At 39.0% G+C, this 22,337-nt stretch overlaps 2 pseudogenes; one reads left to right on the top strand and one right to left on the bottom strand.

Moving 5' to 3' along the window:
- Positions 1-547: 547 nt before the first annotated feature.
- LOC138379040 (developmental pluripotency-associated protein 2-like) lies at positions 548-11,005 on the bottom strand (annotated as a pseudogene).
- Positions 11,006-11,133: 128 nt separating this feature from the next.
- LOC138379039 (acidic leucine-rich nuclear phosphoprotein 32 family member B pseudogene) lies at positions 11,134-12,599 on the top strand (annotated as a pseudogene).
- The last annotated feature ends 9,738 nt before the right edge of the window (positions 12,600-22,337 follow it).

The raw sequence follows: 22,337 nt of genomic DNA, 5'->3' as shown, positions 1-22,337 counted from the left end.
TGCACACTGCAACCTAGAACTCCTGGGCTCCAGTGATCCTCCTGCTTCAGCGTCGCTAGTAGCTAGGACTACAGGTGCCTACCACAGTGCCCAGCTCTGACTTATCAATTGTAACAAATGTACCATACTAATGCCAGTTGTTAATAAGAGAGAACACTGGAAGGTAGGCATAGACCAGTGTATATGGGAATATTTAGGAACTCTACTTTTCGCTCAATTTTTCTGTAAACCTATAACTGCTCAAAAAAATTCTATTAAAACAAAACCAAATTATACTCCATATAGCTAAATCTTTCATAAATCTGTATTCAAGGCATCAGGAGACACTTAAGATGTTAGGACACAGCACAGCAATTATTGGGATGCTAGTCAATTTATGGGCTCCCCACCATTTGTCCTTTCTGGTAGAGAGGGGATGAAAGACTTGTAAATTTATGTCCTACTTTTTGGCAAATAGTGGAAGGCAGAGAGTTTGTCTTGTATCTATTTCTTCTCAACTGCCTTCAGTTTGGCATATTCTGGTCTCCTACATTGTATTCAAACCAGGTTATTTCTTCTTCCCCATTGTCATTAATCTTTTCATTATCTTACTATTCCTCTTAGCACAGCCAGGACATAACATATTATCTTCTAGGCCTGCAGATGGGAAAGTGCAGGCTGGTAACAAGGAGAGAGAAGTCATTCTCCTGGGAGTGGCAGGCACCCGAGGCCTGACCTGCATGAAACTGCAGGCAAACACAATCTTTTGCATCTGCTGAGAGAAGTGTGCCATGGACCACATACCACCTGACTCCAGAAGCCTGAATCAAAAAGGCCTCGACAAAAGCAGGAATGGAATGAGAATTCACAGCCTTAGGCTGAACAGTTCTTGTGGCAATTCTTGTCCATGATGCCAACATGGATTCCTGAGCTGAGGTTATCACTTCATTGTATTAGTCTCTTCTGCTTCCTCATTCATCTTGCAGCTTTCCTGAAGCCTTGCTCTCTTGGTCACTGCCTTGTTTCCTCAAATATGGCCATAATCTGGCCTCCTGTGATGTTTTGGGAATATCATGTTTCTGTTCAGGATAAGCATGCTTCTGAAGCCTCAGATAAGCTTCTGTTTTTCTTGCCGTGAGTACTCAAATTGAGTTGTTGGCACCAGTTCCACAAAATATCCTGGCACACATTATTAATGGGAGGCAAAATGGTCGACAAGGGAAGGATTGGTATTTTACTACCAGCTTTTGGGGAAGCTTTGAATTGTTCATTCATTTGAGGTAGATGAACTTCATTGTGTTTCCTAGGCTTCTTTGTTTTGACATCAGAAGTTGAAGCAACACTTGATTCTATTTGTTGTTCTATATTTGGTTCATCTTTAACTGGAACCAATGTCAAAATCACACTTTCATCATCATTTCTTTCCTCCTCAAAGAAATTCTTCTTGCTGCTATCGTAATTTGAGCAACACCTAGAGGAAGGCTAAGCCAGTGATGTCAAGGATATGTGCATTTACTCCTTTTAATCCTGAATGTGTCTTCTTATGCCTCTGCCATCATCATGAGAAGAATGTGGCTTGGCTAACCCTCTGGATCAAGGATGATGAGAGACACATGGAGCTGACCCAGATCCAGCTTAGATAAGCAGACTACCCAGCTGACCCACAGACAGGTGAGCAAAATCAACATTTATTGCTGTATGCCATAGAAATGTTCTTTTGTCATTATTTGCCAATAGCTGACTGATAAAATCATTGTATCTGTTCTTAAAAAGGACATGTTTTAAAACGGAAAGCTTACATAAGCAAATGTATAGTGCTCCATTAAATACTTTGAGTCAATACAAGATATTGGACAGACCAAAATATAATTCAAAGTTTCCTCAATAGAAGCATAAAAACCACATAAAGTGATAGTTCAGGGGCTAAAGAGCCTGCTAGGGAATCAATGCATCAAAGCCATGAGATGGGTGAGCAGCAAGCATCTCTATGCTTTGGTTTTGTTTGCGTTGTTTTTTTTTTTATCTCTATTTCATTTAGTTCTGCTCTTATTGTTGTTCTTTCTCTTCTTCTGCTAACTTTGGGTTTGTTTTGTTCTTGTTTTTTCAGTTCCCTAAGGTGTAATGTTAGGTTGTTAATGTTGGCAAAGATGTGGAGAAAAGGGAACATTTATACACTGTTGGTAAGAATATAAATTAGTACAACCTCTATGGAAAAGTATGGTGGTTTCAAAGAACTAAAAATAGGTCTACCATTTGATCCAGCAATTCATTACTGGGTATCTACCCAAAGGAAAAGAAATTATTATATCAAAAATATACCTTCACTTGTATGTTTATCACAGAATAATTCACAATCACAAAAATATGGAATCAACCTAAGTGTCCATCAATGTACAATTGGATAAAGAAAATGTGGTATATATACACAATGGAATACTATTTAGCCACAAAAAAGAATGAGATCATGTCTTTTGCAGCAACATGGATGGAAATGGAGGCCATTATCTTAAGTGAAACAACTCAGACACAGAAAGACAAATACCACGTTCTCACTTACAAATGGGAGCTAAGTAATGTGTACACATGGACATAGAGTATGGAAATATAGAAAATGGAGGCTCATAAGGGTGGGGGTGGGAGAGGGTGGATTATGAGAAATTACTTAATGAGTACAATGTACACTATTCAGGTGATGGATACCCTAAAAGCCCTGACTTCACCACTATACACTCTGTGCATATAACAAAATCAAACTTGTACCCTATAAATTTATACAAAGTTTTTGGAAAAGATTCAGCAGTGTCCCTGAGGAAGGAACCATCAACTCTGACAGGTCAGGGACTAGATGAGGCAGTCTCTCTCAGAAGAAAAGTCAAGATTCCTTCAGGAATTTGGTCAGAACTGTGTGTGTACGTGTGTGAGAGAGTGGGGCAGGAAGAGCCTTAGTGTCCATGAAACTACGTATGCTTCAGTAGAGTCTAATCTAATGGCAAGTTCTAACCTTAGTTTAGAAACTCAAAGAGACTTTAAAATATGGAAGCAGGGATTGGGGATTTTTTTGCCATACATGACACTGACTGATTGTTCTAAGTCTTAGGGAAGGAAAAATGTTGGCAGCCGTTCTCTCCTTGTTGAATTTTTTTTTTCTAGATGTATACTCAGCATCTTAGTGCAATACTCTGGTTAGGATGCAACCCACTTCACATTGTTAAACAGTGATAAATAGGTCCAGATGTTTTACTTTAAAAGGACATTTTAGTTAATGGTCCTTGAGGAGAAGCAATAGTAACCAATGTTGCCCATTTGTCTGGTCATTCTGGGCTCCAGATGGCTTCATCAGTGCTTGAGGAAATAGAAATGTTTTATTGAGCTGGAAGATTAAATGTGTGCTGAGCCACTTCTACCACTTTGGGAGGGGTTTTAAGTTAAAGCCTACAGCATTTCTGGTAAAACTCACATGAAGTGTGACAAAGTAATCAAAACTGCTCTCTATTGAAACAGAATGAGTGAGCTGCTATTGTCTTTTCCACACCCAGCAATTTCCAGAACTGTCCCTCTGCTTACTAGCAGAAAAGCACTTTGGAATATTACTAACCAGATTTGCAAAGGAAGTAGTTTCAGGACAAAAAAATAAATATATACAGTGTGCATCTCTGAGATCATTGATTAAATATCCTGTTGAAGTCATTGAAAATAGGATTACCCTATTAAGATGCCAGTAGGAGATTGCTTTGAAGTCACTGTTGGTTTAAAAACTTGAAATATATTTCTTGTAATGTTTGCCTGATTAGTTATAAGCGATTGCTGTGCCAATGAGATATAATTGTAAACACTCCACACTAACACTTTTTAAAAAATTAAAATAATTTCTATCAGTAGTTACCACAAATGACAGAAACCGAATTTGAACCAGCTGTGGTAGATTGTAAATGTGGCCAAAAATCTTTTCTTCCCATCCCAAGGTGTAATCTTTTTCCATCCCTTAAAGCTGTGTTGACCACGTGACTTACTTTGGCCAACAGGACACTAAAAAACGTGATGCAATCAGAAGCTGGAAAAGTGTTTACACATTGAGGCTCGTCCTCTCTTGCAGCTAATGGAACTCTGTAATTGCCGTGTGGAGAAGCTGAACTGGCTTGCTGAGGACAAAAAAAATCACATGGGCCAGGTGCAGTGGCTCACACCTGTAATCCTAGCACTCTGGGAGGCCGAGCTGATCGTTTGAGCTCAGAAGTTCGAGACCAGCCTGAGCAAGAGTGAGACCCCCCCCCATCTCTACTAAAAATACAAAGAAATGATTTGGACAGCTAAAAATACATATAGAAAAAAATTATCCTGGCATGGTGGTGCATGCCTGTAGCCCCCCAGCTACTCGGGAGGCTGAGGCAGGAGGATCCCTTGAGCCCAGAAGTTTGAGGTTGCTGTGAGCTAGGCTGACGCCACGGCACTCTAGCCTGGGCAACAGAGTGAGACTCTGTCTCAAAAAAAAAAATAAATAATTTAAAAAATCACATGGCCTCGTCATCTCCACAGCACCACAGCCATCTGCCTGTCAGCCTGTAAGCGTGGTCATCACTAGATTACCCAGCTACCAGCTAACTATAGATACATGAGTGAACCCAGGTGAGGTTAGTTAATCGAGGCAGCCCAGCCCGGAATCATCCAGCTAATCAACGTTATTAAGAGCTCAATAAATGCTGGTTTTACAGCACTGAGTTTTGGGGGTAGATATGTCATAAAAGCTAACTTCTTAGCTTCTTTTCAGCTTAAGCCAGAAAGAAAATTTGTTAGAAGACTTTTGTATGTTCTGAGGCCAAAACAAGTAGAAGAAAGGATGAGATAGATATACTTCAGCCTCAGAAACGACCAGAACTAAGGCTATGAAATCAGCACCAAATAAAACTCACCATCATCTTAAGTGAAGATATCTTAAAGGCTCATATAACTGGTAAGCAATAAAAATTCAAATATTGAGTCAAATAAGACTTCAAATCCACTTTCTTCTCTACCCTTTGGCCTATATCGTTCCATTTTTCTCTGCCTGCTCCACCATTGTTTTATCCTCTGTTTCTGTGCACTCAACTTTATTATTTTTAAGATTCCACACATAAGTGAAATTTTTTGGTATCTTTTTTTCTATGTCTGGCTTATTTCACTTAGCATAATGTCCTCCAGATTCATCCATGTTGTCACAAATGGCAGAATTGCCTTTTTAAGGCTGAACGATATTGCACTAAGATATTCCATTATACCACAACTTTGTTATCCATTCGTTCAGTTGTTTTCATATCTTGGCTATTATGATTAATGCTGCAATGAACATGGGAGTGCAGATATCTTTGAGGTGGTGATTTCATCTCCACTGGGTATATACCTGCAAGAGGGACTGCTGGGTTATATGGTAGTTCTATTTTTAATTTGGAACCTCCATATTGTTTTCCACAGTGGCTACACCAATCTACGTTCCTACCAACAGGATACAAGTGTTCCCTTTTCTCCACACCCTTGCCAACGTTTATTTCTTGTCTTTTTTTTTTTTTGCTTTCTTTTTATTTCAGCATATTATGGGGGTACAAATGTTTAGGTTATGTATATTGCCCTTGTTCCCCCCAGTCAGATTTCTTGTCTTTTTGATGAAAACTATCTTAACGGGTATGAGATATCTCATTGTGGTTTTAATCTGTATTTCCCTGATAACTTGTGATGTTGAGCACCTTTTCATATACCTGCTGGCCATTTTTGTGTCTTTGGAGAAATGTCTATTCGGGTTCTTCACCCTTTTTTTATTTTTAATCAGGTTGTTCCTTTTTTTACTGTTAGATGAGTTCCTTATATTTTGGATATTAACCCCTCATCAGATATATGGCTCACAAATGTTTTCTCTCAATCTGTAGGTTGCTTTTTCATTATGTTAAAAGTTTACTTTGCTGTATAGAAGCTTTTAAGTTTGACATAATCTCATTTATTTATTTTTGCTTTTGTTGCCTGTGATTTTCATGTCATAACCAAAAAATCATTGCCAAAATCAATGTCAAGGAGCTTTTTCCCTATGTTTTCTTCTAAGAATTTTATGGTTCCAGGTTTTATGTTTAGGTTTTTAAATGTTAATATATTTTGAGTTGATTTTTTTGTGTATGATATAAGGGTCCAATTTCATTCTTTTGTATGTGGATATCCAGTTTTCCAACATCACTTATATTGAACAAGATTATCATTTCCCCATGGTGTCTTCTTGGTGCCCTTGTCAAAACTTGGTTGACCACATATGCTTGGGTTTATTTCTGAGCTTTTTATTCTGTTCCATTGGTCTATGTCTGTTTTTATGCCAGTGCTATACTGTTTTACTATAGATTGGTAGATTTTGTGATCAGGTTGCATAATACCTCCAGCTTTGTTTTTTTTGCTCAAGATTGCTTAGGCTATTTGGGGTCTCTTGTGGTTTTGTATACATTTTAGGATTGTATTTCCTATTTTTGTGAAAAATGTCATTGGAACTTCGATAGGAATGCAAATTAAAAACTTAATTCCTCTTATCTAATTGAGGCTCCTCCTAGCTAATTCAATGCAAATTGCTCTGAATCTATAGATCGTTTTGGATAATATAGACATTTTTAACAGTATTCTTTCAATCCATAGACATGGGATATCTTTGTATTTGTGCCATCAATTTCTTTCAATGTTTAATAGTTTTCTGTGTATATATGTCTTACCTCTTTGGTTTAATTTATTTCTAAGTATTTTTATGCTATTTTAAATAGGTTTGTTTTTCTTTTGGATAGTTCATTGTTAGTATGTAGAAACACTGATTTTTTTCTGTTTTTTTTTAATATCCTGCAACTTTACTGAATTTGCTTATCAGTTCTAATAGTTCTTGGTGGAGTCTTTAGTCCTTTCTTTATATAAATGATGTTGCCTGCAAACATGGACAATTCAACTTTCTCTCTGATATGGATGCCTTTTCTTTTTCTTGGCTAGGACTTCTAGTACTGTGTTGAACAGAAATGACAAGATCCTGATTTTAGAGAAAAATCTTTCGACCTTTCCCCATTCAGTATGATGTTAGCGATGGGCTTATCATATATGACCTTTATTATGTTGAGGTACATTTTCTTTTTATTTTATATTGACAAATTATAGTTGAATATACTTATCAGGAACAGAGTAATATAATTTAACACAATGCAGAATAGTCAAGCTGATTAACCTATCCATCACCTCAAATATTTGACTCTTTTTGTGATGAGAACATTTGAGACATACTCCCTTAATGATATGGGAATGTACAGTAATGAATATTAGCTATATTCACTGTGCTGTGCCATAGATCTCAATCAAACTTATTTCTATCTAATGGAGACTTTGTACCCTTTGATTATCATCTCCCCATTCCCCAAGCCTCTGGTAACCACTATTCTTCTCTCTGCTTTTATAAATTCTATTGTTTTAGATTCCACATAAGTGAAAACATGCAATATCTATTTTTCTGTGTTTGCCTTATTTCATTTCCATGGAACTGGAAAACATGCTATGTTGTCCAATGACAGAATTTATTCCTTTTTTAAGGCTAAATAGTATTTCATTGTGTGTGTATGTATGTATACATATTTTATCTTTTTTTTTTTCTTTTTTTTGAGACAGAGTCTGGCTCTGTTGCTGGGGCTAAAGTGCTATGCTGTCAGCCTAGCTCACAGCAACCTCAAGCCCCTGGGCTCAAGTGATCCTCCTGCCTCAGCCTCCCGAGTAGCTGGGACTATAGGCATGTGCCACCACATCCGGCTATGTTTTTCTATTTTTAGTCGTCTGGCTAATTTTTTCTATTTTTAGTAGAGACAGGGGTCTCACTCTTGCTCAGGCTGATCTTGAACTCCTGACCTCAAATGATCTTCCAGCCTTGGCCTCCCAGGATGCTAGGATTACAGGCGTGAGCCACTACACCTGGCCCACATTTTCTTTACCTAAGTGAGATTGCTGCATTCTGGTTGGCTCTAGTTGGCTTGCTCTACCTGGGTATTGTATTATTCTTAGCACAATGCCTAAAACACAGTAAATATCCAAATTCTAGCTACTGCTCTCATTAGGGCATTAACAAAGGAAGCTTGTTTTCTGGTTCTATACCTAGGGAGCTTGGAGGTTAGCGTTCTGTGCTAAAAAGTAAAAAGCTGAATAAACTGGAATCAACTCTTAAATAAGAGAAGTGAAATAACAGTTGGGGTGCTATAACAAAATACCTTAGACTAGGTGGCTTATAAACAAGAATTTTTCACAGTTCTAAAGGCTGGGAAGTCTCAGATCAAAGTGCCAGCAGCTTTGGTGTTTGGTAAGGGCCAGCTTCCTCATTGATGTCCATCTTCTGTGTCCTTACATGGCACAAGGAACAAAAGCTTTCTGGTGTCCATGTGATCTATATCCTCAATGATTCTTACCTTCTTGATATATTAAACTAGAAGAGTATTTTAATACCAATATTTCTTCAGCATAAGTTTCTTTTCCAAAAATTTTCCATTTGTTTCTGCCATGGAAGGATAAGGAGAAAATTCACAAAGTCCCTGAACATCAAGAATATTCTGTTAACTAGAATAGGCTAAGTTATGCTATGGTAACAACTTCCAAATCTCAGTGGCCAAACACACACACAAATGTTTATTTCTGACATCTGCTCAAAATGATTACCTCAGGAGCTCAGGCTCAAACCAAGGAACTAATCACATTTGATCTAATAGAAATACTGCAGCCAAGAATGGAAAACTACATATTCTTCTCAAACATATGATACAATTTATAAAAATTGGTCTACAAAATATCAACGTATTTCAATGAATCAGTAGTATACAGATCATGTTCTCTGAGCATGTGTAGTTCAGCAGGAGTTCTACTTCCAGTGTGGCCAAGTAGGCTCCAAATTTAGTGACCCTGAAATAGAAAACTAAAAACTCTGGACAAAAATACAAAAAGCAGGCTGGGCATGGTGGCTCACACCTGTAATCCTAGCACTCTGGGAGGCCGAGGCAGGAATATTGCTTGAGGTCAGGAGTTCGAGCCTAGCCTGAGCAACAGTGAGACCCCATCTCTACAAAAAATAGAAAAATTAGCCAGGCATAGAGGCATGTACCTGTAGTCCCAGCTACTTGGGAGGCTGAGGCAGGAGGATTGCTTGAGCCCAGGAGTTTGAGGTTGCAGTGAGTTATGATGATGCTACTGCACTCTAGCCCAGGTGACAGAGCGAGACTCTGTCTCAAAAAAAAAAAAAAATACAAAAAGCAACTACCTAATGTCTTCAGAGAATGAACCAACCAGGTATATTTTGAATGGGAGTAAACTTGGTAGGAATTAGTCCAGGGTGACTTGCCATTTTTATGGTCTTTTGCTATAAACTAACTTTTAAAAAACTAGGGGCCGGGCATGGTGGCTCCTGCCTGTAATCCTACCATTCTGGGAGGCCAAGGTGGAAGGATCACTTGAGCTCAGGAGTTCAAGACCAGCCTGAGCAAGAGCGAGACCCAGGCCGGGCGCGGTGGCTCACGCCTGTAATCCTAGCACTCTGGGAGGCCGAGGCGGGTGGATCGCTCAAGGTCAGGAGTTCGAGACCAGCCTGAGCAAGAGCGAGACCCCGTCTCTACTAAAAATAGAAAGAAATTATGGCCAACTAAAATATATATAGAAAAAATTAGCCGGGCATGGTCGCGCATGCCTGTAGTCCCAGCTACTCGGGAGGCTGAGGCAGTATGATCGCTTAAGCCCAGGAGTCTGAGGTTGCTGTGAGCTAGGCTGACGCCACGGCACTCACTCTAGCCAGGGCAACAAAGCGACACTCTGTCTCCAAAAAAAAAAAAAGAGCGAGACCCCGCCTCTACTAAAACAAAACAAAACAAAACAGAAAAATTAGCCCAGCGTGGTGGCGCATGCCTGTAGTCCTAGCTACTTGGGAGGCTGAGGCAGGAAGATTGCTTGAGCCCAGGAGTTTGAGGTTGCAGTGAGCTAGGCTGATGCCACGGCACTCTAGCCTGGGTGACAGAATGAGACTGTCTCAAAAAAAACTAAATGTACAAAGCCTTCCAGCAATGCTCTTCACTTAATTCAGATTGCTTGATGGGGGAAATTGATTAACTTGAAGTAGAGATTTGGTGACTCTTCTGTAGATATACTTTTTATTATGAAAGTATATGACTAACCTCACACCAGCTGAATAATCCATATGGTTGGCCAAAAAATGTTTTTCATCCCTCCTAAAATCAGTCCTGGTCCATGATTCTACCCCTTAGGCTAGTAGGACTCCTTGAACCCATTTCAACATGACTGTGATAGCTGATGGGTTAGCTTCAAAAAATTCATTCCAAGAAGATATACATCTACTTTGACATTATAGAAAGATGACCTAAATCTTCACTACAGTGAAGTTAGAACTCACTGCTCCTTCCTCCTTCTCTCATCCCTCCTTCCTTCTTTTCTTCCAATCAGTTAGTGAGAAATTTAATGCTTCTGAAATCATTGTGTTAGATTAGTAGCAGGCCACTAAGTTAATGGTGGATTTGTAATTAGGATAAAGTTTTCCATTTGGACATTTTTTTTTTCCGAGACAGAGTCTTGCTCTGTTGCTGGGGCTAGAGTGCTGTAGTGTCAGCTTAGCTCACAGCAACCTAAAACTCCTGAGCTCAAGCGATCCTCCTGCCTCAGCCTCCCAAGTAGCTGGGACTACAGGCATGTACCATGATGCCTGGATAATTTTTTTTTTCTATTTTTAGTAAAGACGGGGTCTCACTCTAGCTCAGGCTGGTCTCAAACTCCTGAGCACAAGCAATCCTCCTGCCTGGACCTCCCAGAGTGCTGGGATTACAGGCATGAGCCACTGCACCTGGCCCATATTACTTTTTTCACCATGTGTAAAGTCTCAGTAATGAAGTAGAAATGTGGTAAATTGAGACAATTTAAACTGCATTTATGCAGCTTGTGTATATTTGTGACAATTTTGATGGGAAAGGCCTCCAAGGACAAACCAATACACTTGCTAAAAGTCCTACCAGAAAGTCATTTCGAAATTGATCAGGGCAGCTCAAAGCTTAATAAGGAGCACATGAAAAATCAGAAACTGCTGAAAGAACAGGATATAGTCTGTGCAAAAAAAACAAAACCTCTTCAAACAGGTAGAGACACTCGAGCATGTGCTTTTCACTCTTGCATGGAGGAGGTACTCTTGATAAAGGCCCTTGCAATGAGTTAAGTGAAGGAAACACTTTTGACTATATGAAGGGTTTTTTTAAAAAAGACATATTCATTACTTGTTGGTAATTGTGAGTTTTATGGCTATGACTTCTTATTTGCTGCCAAACAAGCAAGTGAATGCTTTTCTATCTCCTGGCAATCCCTCAGTCATCATTCCTAGTGCGCTTAACAAAAATTAAATGGCACATCAGGCAGTTGGTTTTTATTTCAATACACACATGTTTTTAATGTCTTCAAAGTGGAGACTAGTTAAACCCATTTGATCTTTTCAGAAGTTTTAAGTTTGCTTGGAAGCTATTAAAGATTGAAATCCATAGGGAGCAAAATGTTGAAGAGGAATCTGCTGTGATATTAAGAGTGGTTATCTCTTAGCAATAGGATTTTAGTTAATATTTTAATTTTATGCTTTCTTATATTTTTCTACCATGAACACATCCTTCAAAATCAGGAGGAAAAAGACATTAAAATATAAAACATCTATGGCAAAGGCCATATGAAAGCCAGTACATTTCTTAGGACAATCATTTCATATATATAAACAGTAGATATTGACTATTATCTTTTGTTTATCTTTGTATCCTCCATAGTTCCTAGTTATAAAAACAGAGGGGGTTTAAGTGTAAGGCACGATCTCCCCTAGAGTTAGGGTGGCTTCCCTCTGCCTCTCGCCCCCTGCCCCGTCCACGAGGCTACCGGACCTCCACCATGGTTCGAGAACTTATCTTGGACAATTGCAAGTCAAATGATGGAAAAATTGAGGGTTTAACAGCTGAATTTGTGAACATAGAGTTCCTCAGTTTAATAAATGTAAGCTTAATTTCAGTTTCAAATCTCCCCAAGCTATCTAAATTGAAAAAGCTTGAGCTCAGTGACAATAGAATCTTTGGAGGTCTGAACATGTTAGCAGAAAAACTCCCCAATATCACACATCTAACCTTGGCTAGAAATAAACTGAAAGATAACAGCACCTTGGAAACTATGAAAAAGTTTGAGTGTCTAAAAAGCCTGGACCTCTTTAAGTGTGAGGTTACTAACCTGAATGACTACTGAGAGAGTGTCTTCAAGCTCCTGCCCCAAGTGACCTACCTTGATGACTATGATAGAGAGGACTGGGAAGCCCCTGACTCAGATGCTGAGGTGGCTGGTGTGGATAAAGAGGAGGAGGAAGAAGGAGAAGATGAAGAAGAGGATGGTGAAGAGGAAGAGTTTGATGAAGAAGAAGATGAAGACAAAAATCTAGAAGAAGAAGAAGACAAAGATGAAGTCAATGGGGAGGAAGAAGAATTTGGGCATGATGGAAAAGTTGATAAAGATGAAGAAGATGAGGATGAGGATGAAGAGAAGAAAGCAGGAAGGGTGAAAAGAGGAAGAGAGAAACAGATGATGAAGGAGATGATGATTAAGACCCCAAATGACCTGCAGAATCAGAACTGTTTAGTATTGGTTGGATTGCTCATGGATTTGGTGGCTGCTTTTTTTTTTCTTTTTTTTTTTTTAAAAAAAAAGGTAGCCATGATACAAACCCCAGGACACCCACCCACCCAAAGAGCCAAAGAATAGTCCCTGTGACATTCCACCTTCCTCCATTTAGTCCTTCTTGGCAAGCCACCACCAAGCTTGGGGACTTCACCCCAACAAAATTGTAAGCATTGTTAGGTTTTCATGTAAGACTCTTGCTATAGAGTGGATAGCTATGATTGGCGAGTCAACCGTCGGTGGCTACCAGTTACACTGAGATTGTAACAGCATTTTTACTTTCTGTACAACAAAAAAGCTTTGTAAATAAAATCTTAACATTTTGGGTCTGTTTACTCATGCTTTCCCTTCAATGATTTATTTATTTTTTACATTAGGACATTTTATGTGACAACTGCCAAAAAAGTATTTTTTAAGAATTTAAGTGAAATAAACACGTTACTCTTTGGTTTAAAAAAAAAAGCGTAAAGTACAATGCTAAGCATTGCAAGAGATATAAAGAATTATCATATAAATACATGTAAAGAACTTACTTATTCATCTTTACAAAGACCTTATGAGATCAGTGGTATGTGTATTTTACAGATGAAGAAAATGAACATCAGCGAGGCAAGTGACTTGCTCAGTGTCACATAATTAGTAAGTGATTGGGCTAGGTTGTTTCAATAACGGCCCCCAAAGAAGCATATCTTATGTGACTTACTGTGTCCAGTGGGACATTAGCAAAGAGGACCCAAGCAGAGGTTTGAAGAGGTCTTGCACACTGAGGCTTGTCCTCTCTTGCTGCTCATTGAAAGGCTGAGTCTACCATGTGAAGTAGCTTGGGCTGGCCTACTGGAAGATAGGACACCACATAGTGCAGAAATGAGCCTTTTCAGCTGTGGCACAGGAGACATACTGGCCTGACAGCGGCCACACATGTGAATGTGCATTCTTCTCGCACCCTCCCCCTTAGATAAGGGGTTAACAAACTGTTTTTTTTTTTTTTTTTGTGAAGGGCTACAGAGTAAATATTTATACTTTGTTAGCTATATGGTTTTCATCACAACTACTCAACTGTGTTGCAGCTATTCAACCCTGCCATTGTAGCAGGAAAGCAGCCACAGATGATATACAAACTAATGGACATGGTTGTGTTCCAATAAAACTTTATTTACAAGAACAGACAGTGGGCTGGATTTGTCCCACAGGCTACAGTTTGTTGACCTCTGCCTTAATTATGTAAGCTAGTAATATTTTCTGATTTACATGTACATTCTAAACCTTTTCTTGGAATGGATACTGTATTCATTTTGTTTTTAAAAATTATTTTACGATTATATTATCCTTGAATCTGGAACACTAGACATCATTCAGATTTTTTTTTTTTTTTTGAGACAGAGTCTCTCTCTGTTGCCTGGGCTGGAGTGCCGTGGCGTCAGCCTAGCTCACAGCAACCTTACACTCCTGGGCTCAAGCGATCCTCCTGCCTCAGCCTCCTGAGGAGCTGGGACTATAGGCATGTGCCGCCATGCCCAGCTAACTTTTTCTATTTTTAGTAGAGATGAGGGTCTCACTCTCACTCAGGCTGGTTTTGAACTCCTGACCTCAAGCAATCCTCTCACCCCGGCCTCCCAGAGTGCTAGGATTATAGGTGTGAGCCACTGTGCCTAGCCATCATTCAGATTTTTGAGGGAAGAAACCATTTCTTCTTGGATCTCCTGCACCTCACTCAGTGCATGGCATGCACTAAATGCTCTGTTAATGCTCATTTATAAAACGATTTGATTGCACCTACCCAACCAACACCCCCTCCCCCTGCCCAGTCTCAGAGGTAAGGATATGATACCTTCGGAGAAGCACTGTGGCCAGTAGGGGATGCTCAGATATAGGTTCTAGTTTTCATTCCGGCAGTGACACTAAATTGCTAGGAGTCACATCCTCTCTCTGGGCCTATCTTCATCATCTGTTAAAGCAGGGAGTGGAATTGTGGCAGACTCTGGTTCCCTAGCTGATGGCCATTCCTAACCACCTTCTTTCTTGCCTATCTCCCTACAGAGGCTGTAAATGTCAAATTCTCACTTTCCAGCCTCATTTGCAGTCAAAATTGACCATAGGACCTAGTTTTGGCCAATGAGATAGAAGAAAAATTATAGGACGCTTTTAGGGACGACTCCCTCTCTGCCTATGAAATGAGTAAGGCTTGTAAGATGAGCTCCTTTTAATTTTTCACTGTGGATACCCTGCCATCTGAGGACATAATGCCTGCAGCTACAGCAGCCATATTGCAACCATAAGCCTTTAAGAAGCCATAGACACCTCTAGTTTGGTGCTGTTATTTTGCTGGAAAATTCATTTTTAACCAGTATGATGATCCTTAGGGTACCCTTTAGATCTGTGAGTAGAGAGATGATACAGTTAATCAAAGAACTAAACCTTGAACGTAGTTATTGTAATGCATGTGCCTTTACTAATATATGAATCTGTTTCTTAATGGTCCATTTTATATTTGACTCACTCATTCATTAATTTAACTAAAATATATTGGAACTAGTCTACAATGCAGTCATATTGTTAAGCAGACACTGATATTCATAGTCCATAGATATTTTACACAGATGTCCTCAAAAAGGACACACAATCAACTGAGATATGCCTCAGTCTCAAAACTGAGGGTTTTTTCTCAGATATGTGTGCCATCAAAAAAATCATAAATGACTTTTAAAAACTTAAAGTTGGAAAACACTGAGCAGTGTTATTTGATATTTGATGAAAACCAAACTGTTCAGTTCTAATTGGGCCAAATAGAACACTTCTAAATCAGCTGAAAAAAAAAAAGTAAATTGCTTTGACAAAGTCAAGAACAAATACTCTCTCAGATCACACTCTCTTAGAAATATTTAGAAGCTATATGCTAATCAAAGTTTATTCAATTTCCCCTAATTCAGAATAATCCTTTCATTAGGTGTCTTATTTCTTATACTTTTAATTTTACTATGAAGTCAAAACTACCCTTGTATAACAAACATTCGAGACCAAATATTTAAGATTCATTTTATTCAAACAATGGACCACAGAGGATTTTAGAAAACTGGGGATAAATCTGAGAGCAGGAGGGAAATTAATCAAAATCTGATATTCTGGGTCATTAATTGGACAGATGGCACTGTTAGAAAATCAGAATTTAAAAACAGTATTAAGAATTAAGCTGTTACTTACTATTGATTTAATGACAATATGGCATGTTGGAGTATATTTGCTGTTTTTAATTATAATAAATTTATGAAATAGAGACCAAAAAATAAAAACTGAAAAAGTAACAAGTTCATGCTGTAAGTAGGAGGAAGTAGTTAAATGTTTGTTCCTAAAATTAATTATTTAGAAAATTTGTTTTGGTAGAAAATGACTCTTTAATTTTATTTTTTTATTAAAAAAAAAATTTTTTTTTGAGACAGAGTCTCACTGTGTTGCCCGGGCTAGAGTGCCATGGTGTCAGCCTAGCTCACAGCAACCTCAAACTCCTGGGCTCAAGCAATCCTCCTGCCTCAGCCTCCCGAGTAGCTGGGTCTACAGGCATGTGCCACCATGCCCGGCTAATTTTTTCTATATATATTTTTAGTTGTCCATATAATTTCTTTCTATTTTTAGTAGAGACGGGGTCTCGCTCTTTCTCAGGCTGGTCTCAAACTCCTGAGCTCAAATGATCCACTCGCCTCAGCCTCCTAGAGTGCTAGAATTACAAGCATGAGTACCCGGCCGAAAATCACTCTTTTTTTTTTTTTCTTTCTTTAAATTTTTGTTTTTGAGTCAAAGTCTCGCTCTGTTGCCCAGGCTAGAGTGCCATGGCGTCAGCCTAGCTCACAGCAACCTCAAACTCCTGGGCTCAAGTGATCCTCCTGCCTCAGCCTCCTGAGGAGCTGGGACTATAGGCATGTGCCACCATGCCCAGCTAACTTTTTCTATTTTTAGTAGAGATGAGGGTCTCGCTCTCACTCAGGCTGGTTTTGAACTCCTGACCTCAAGCAATCCTCCCACCTCAGACTCCCAGAGTGCTAGGATTACAGGCATGAGCCACCATGCCTGGCCCGAAAATGACTCTTTAAAGGAAAATTCTAGCCACCCTATCTTCTAATAATTCAGTTTATGATTATAAATTATTATGTATTTTTAGTAATTTAATTCTATATTTTTATTATATATCAAAATACTATCTTGGACATTCATCTCCAATATCATTTGTATTGTTATATGATGTCTCACTTTCAAATTATATAACCAAAAGTTATATTATGAACTGACATTTTTGTTGACTCTGATATTTGGTCCCTGGATTTACATAAGAGGTTTCTATTTTGAAATCTAGGATATGACTTCTTTTCTTTAAAACCTTTTTCTTTCCACATTATCTACCAAAATGTAAAAGTAACTTTATTATTGGCTTATGTAGTTTAATAGTACTAAATGAATACTGTCCAGCTTAGCTAAATTTTAGTTCAGATAATTTTATGTTATGCAAGTAAGGTTCCATATTTCTGCAAATTTTTTTTCTATTGTGCATACGTGGAAAGTCACAAAAATGGTCACAATACTTTGTAGCTCTCTCAACCAAGAAGTGAAGTCTATTTCCTCACCCCTTGAATCTGGGCGGACCAAGTGACTTGCTTTGATGAATAGAATGTAAGAAATGTTATATAAAATTCTCACTCTAGACCTAAAGACACCTTGCTGCTTTGGCTTTCTTGTGGTTCTTAGAACTCTTTTGCCACTATATCATCAAGGCTGGGCTAGCCTGCTGGATGACAAGAGACCAAATGGAGCAGAGATAAACTATCTTAGCTGAGGCCCCCCCAAAACCAACCAGTTCCCAGCCAATCTGGCAGCTAGCCACAGAAACATGAGTGAAGCCAGCAAAGACCAGCAGGGGAACATCCCTGTCAAGCCCAGCCCAAATTGCTGTGCCATAGAATTCGGAGATAAATGAATAGTGGTTGTTTTTTTTTTTTTTTTTTTTTTTTTTGAGACAGAGTCTCACTCTGTTGCCCGGGCTAGAGTGAGTGCCATGGCGTCAGTCTAGCTCACAGCAACCTCAAGCTCCTGGGCTTAAGCGATCCTACTGCCTCAGCCTCCCGAGTAGCTGGGACTACAGGCATGCGCCACCATGCCCGGCTAATTTTTTGTATATATATATTTTAGTTGTCCATATAATTTCTTTCTATTTTTAGTAGAGACGGGGTCTCACTCTTGCTCAGGCTGGTCTCGAACTCCTGACCTCGAGCGATCCACCCGCCTCGGCCTCCCAGAGTGCTAGGATTACAGGCGTGAGCCACCGCGCCCGGCCAATAGTGGTTGTTTTAAGCCAATAAATTCTGGGTAGTCTGTTACACAGCAATAGATAACTGATAAAATCTGCATCTAAGAGACTTAAGTAAACAACCAAGCATTTTTCTGCTTTTATATTTCCATTTCTGCATGTTTATTCTTTTATAATTTGCTGAGCCTTAAAGATCACATAAATGAATCTGAAAAAAGACATTTAGTTTTTTTAGTTTTTATTTTATTATTATTATTATTTTTTTTTTTGAGACAGAGTCTCACTGTGTTGCCCAGGCTAGAGTGCCGTGGTGTCAACCTAGCTCATAGCAACCTCAAACTCCTGGGCTCAAGCAATCCTCCTGTCTCAGCCTCCCGAGTAGCTGTGACTACAGGCATGCGCCACCATGCCCGGCTAATTTTTTCTGTATATTTTTAGTTGTCCAGATAATTTCTTTCTATTTTTAGTAGAGACGGGTTTGGCTCTTGCTCATGCTGGTCTTGAACTCCTGAGCTCAAACAATCCGCCTGCCTCATCCTCCCAGAGTGCTAGGATTACAGGCGTGAGCCACTGCACCAGGCTGACATTTAGTCTTGAGTTGACAAAATAGATGTGTGTTGGAGTTTGAGGGGATCAATAATAACTTTTTTTTAAAAAATTCATTTTTAATTGACATAATAATTGTATGTGTTTATAGGGTACAATATGATGTTTTGATATATTGTATACATTGTGAATGACTAAATCAAGCTAATTAACATATCTATCACCTCACCTACCTTTTTTGTGGTGAAAACATTTAAGATCCACTCCTTTAGCAATTCTAAAATATACAGTACTCTTCCCCCTCAATCTCACACTCAAGTTTAGAACCAATTAACTGACATGCCCAGAGAATAAACTGTCACTGATATTACTGATTAGTACTGGGCTGACTCCCAGGAATCTAGAAATGGCCTAGATTCTTTTTTCTTGTGGGGTGCATGTGCAGGTTGATTATATGAATATATTCCATAGTGGCGAAGTTTGGGATTTTTTTAATAACCCTTACCTGGTTAGTGTGGATAGTAGAGGTAACTTCTCATCCCACACCCCTGTCCCATTCTCCTGCCCCTCTGAGTCTCCAGTGATTATTATGCCACTGTCTATGTCCATGTATGCACATTATTTAACTCCTACTTGTAAGTGAGAACATGTGGTGTTTGACTTTCTATTTCTGAGTTATTCCATTTAAGATAATGGCCTCCAATTCCATTGTTGCTGCAAAAAACATGACTTCATTCTTTGTTATGGCTGAGTAGTATTTCATGGCATATATATATATCACATTTTCTTTAATAATCAGTTGATGGACACAAGTTGGGTTCCATATCTTTGGTGTTGTGAACTGTGCTGTAATAAACATACAAAGGCAGGTATCTTTTTGACATAATGATTTCTTTTCCTTTGGGTGGATACCCAGTAGTGGATTTTCTAGATTGAATGGCAGATCTATTTTTAGTTCTTAGGGGAATCTCCATACCCAAGAACTTTTTCCATAAAGGTTGTACTAACATCGTCACCAACAGTATACAAGAGTTATTTTTTCTCACATCCTTGCGAACATCTGTTGTTTTTTTTTTTTTACTTTTCAATAATGGCCATTCTCATTAGAATAAGATGGTATCTCATTGTGGTTTTAATTTGCATTTCTGATTAGTGATGTTGATCATTTTTTCACGTTTGGCCATTTGTATGTTATCTTTTGAAAAATGTCTGTTTGAGGCTGAATTTATTTGAAGATAATTCAAATTACCATAATTTTATTAAGAACATAATTAGGTGAAACTTGATACTTAACATATGATCTATCTTTACTTTTAATGTATCATTTAATTCAGATTGAGTATTTTAGCAATTAAATTTTTACTCACAGGAGAAGGTAGTAAAAAGACAAGAAAAGAAAAATGTCTGTTTCTGTCCTTTGTCCACTTTTTTTTTTTTTTTTGAGACAGTCTTGCTCTGACTCTGGCGCCTGGGCTAGAGTGCCGTGGCGTCAGCCTAGCTCACAGCAACCTCAAACTCCTGGGCTTAAGTGATCCTACTGCCTCAGCCTCCCGAGTAGCTGGGACTACAGGCATGTACCACCACAGCCGGCTAATTTTTTTTTCTATTTTTAGGAGAGACAAGGTCTTGCTCTTGCTGAGGCTGGTCTTGAACTCCTGACCTCAAGCAATCCTCCTGCCTTAGCCTCCCTGAGTGCTAGGATTACAGGCGTGAGCCACCATGCCCAGCCCTTTGTCCAATTTTTAATGTCTTTTTTTCCTTGTTTGAGTTCCTTATAGATTCTAGATATTAGTCCTTCATCAGATGCATAGTTTGCAAATATTTTCTCCCATTCTGTAGGTTGTCTGTTTATTTCTTTTGTTGTGCATAAGCTTTTTAGTTTAATTAAGTCCTATTTGTTTATTTTTGTTGCATTTGCTTTTGGGGTCTTAGTCATAAATTATTTGCCTAGTCCAGAAGAATTATCCCTAAGACTTCCAGAATTTTTATGGTGTCAGGTCTTTTTAATCCATCTTGAGTTAATTTTTGTATATGATGAGAGATAGGGATCCAGTTTCACTCTTCTGTATGTGGGTATTCAATTTTTCCAGTACTGTTTATTGAAAAGGGTGTCCTTTCCCCAGTGCATGTTTTTATCTGTTTTGTCAAAGATCAGTTGGTTATCTGTATCTGGCTTTATTTCTGGGCTCTCTATTCTGTTTCATTGGTCTATGTGCCTATTTTTAATGCCAGTACCATGCTGTTTTGATTACCATAGCCTTGTAGTATAATTTGAAGTCAGGTAATGTGATACCTCCAGCTTTATTCTTTTTGCTTAGGATTGCTTTGGCTATTCAGGGTCTTTTTTGGTTCCATATGAATTTTAGGACTGTTTATTCTAATACTGTGAAAAATGATGTTGGTGTTTTGATAGGAATTATACTGAATCTGTAGATTACATCGGGCAGTACAATCATTTTAATGATATTGATTCTTCCAATCCATGACCATGGGATGTTTTTCCATTTGTGTCATCTAGGATTTCTTTCATTGATGTTCTGTAGTTTTCCTTGTGGAGGTCTTTTACTTGTCTTCAAGCTCTGAAATTCATTCTTCTGCTTGGACTTGCCTATAGTTAAAACTTTCCACTGTATTTCATAATTCCCTAAATGGAATTTTCATTTCCAAAAGTTGTTTGGTTTCTTTTTTAAAGTAGCTATCTCTATAGAAATTTTTTCATTGATATCCTGGATTGTTTTTATTTCTCTTTATGGTTTTCAGCTTTCTCTTGGATATGATTGAGCTTCTTTTATAATCAATATTTTTAATTCTTTTTCTGATATTTCAAAGATTTTATTTTGGTTTGGATCCATTGCTGGAGAGTTAATGTGAGTGATCCTTTGGGGGTGTTATAAAAACTGTTTTTTCCTATTACCAGAATTTTTTTTTCTCTGATTCTTTCTCATCTGGATAGGCTATTCTTATTTTTTAGTTTATTTTCAATTGGATGGGGGTCCCCCACACACACACCCCGAGGATGTGATTATAAGGTGTAGTGTTTAATTGCCTGGCTTTCGTTCTATTAATAGATACTTTCAATGGCAAAGACTTTATGTGAGTTCCTTGGTTATAGAAAAACTTCATATGGCGGCTTTCTCAGATGCTGGTTATAGTAGCAATGTACTGGGCGTGTGAACAGGTTCACTACCTCCTACAGGGCTGAAATGGCAGTGGTCTCATGAAGTTTATCCCCTTCCCCAGGGCTGTGTACTTTTTTCAGTACTTTTTCCACTGGGCTGAGCAATTCAGCCTTCAGGCCAGTAGGTGGCACCCATGCGTAAGAATTGACTGCAGCAGATGAGCATATGCGATATTGTGACGACGGCAAGCGTAAGCCCCAGCCCTGACGGGGTGGCAGGGGACGCTCCCAGTGAAATGTACTGAGGTCTTCGCTGTGGCAGGGAGGGAGCTACCCCAGCTCCACTACCAGGCCAGCAGGAATGTGATTTGTCTCCGTGTCATGCTCCTGTCTCAGTGCTCAGAATATTCAGCTCATACAGATACCGCTGACCATCTCCAGGAACTCTGCTGTTCTATGTAGAGAAGGGGCAGGGCCCCACACCTCATGCCAACCTGAGTCCGGAGGGCACACCTCCAATGGGAAAGCATTTGCCCCATAGTGCCCTAGAAAGGCAGTCCACTGGTGTATGTATCTGCACGGAGCTCCTGCAGGAGAAGCCTCCGCTGGGTCCACAACAGTAAGTGAGGGGGAGATAATATCCCTCTCCAGCTGCCCCTCTGGGTCTAGCCGCCCTATGTGGCTGCTGCAATCCAACTGAGTGCTGGGGAA

This window comes from Eulemur rufifrons, chromosome 30 (assembly GCF_041146395.1).
Source record: "Eulemur rufifrons isolate Redbay chromosome 30, OSU_ERuf_1, whole genome shotgun sequence".
Taxonomy (NCBI): Eukaryota; Metazoa; Chordata; class Mammalia; order Primates; family Lemuridae; genus Eulemur; species Eulemur rufifrons.
Note: the sequence above shows the minus strand (reverse complement) of the source record. Positions and strands in the feature narration are given on the sequence as shown.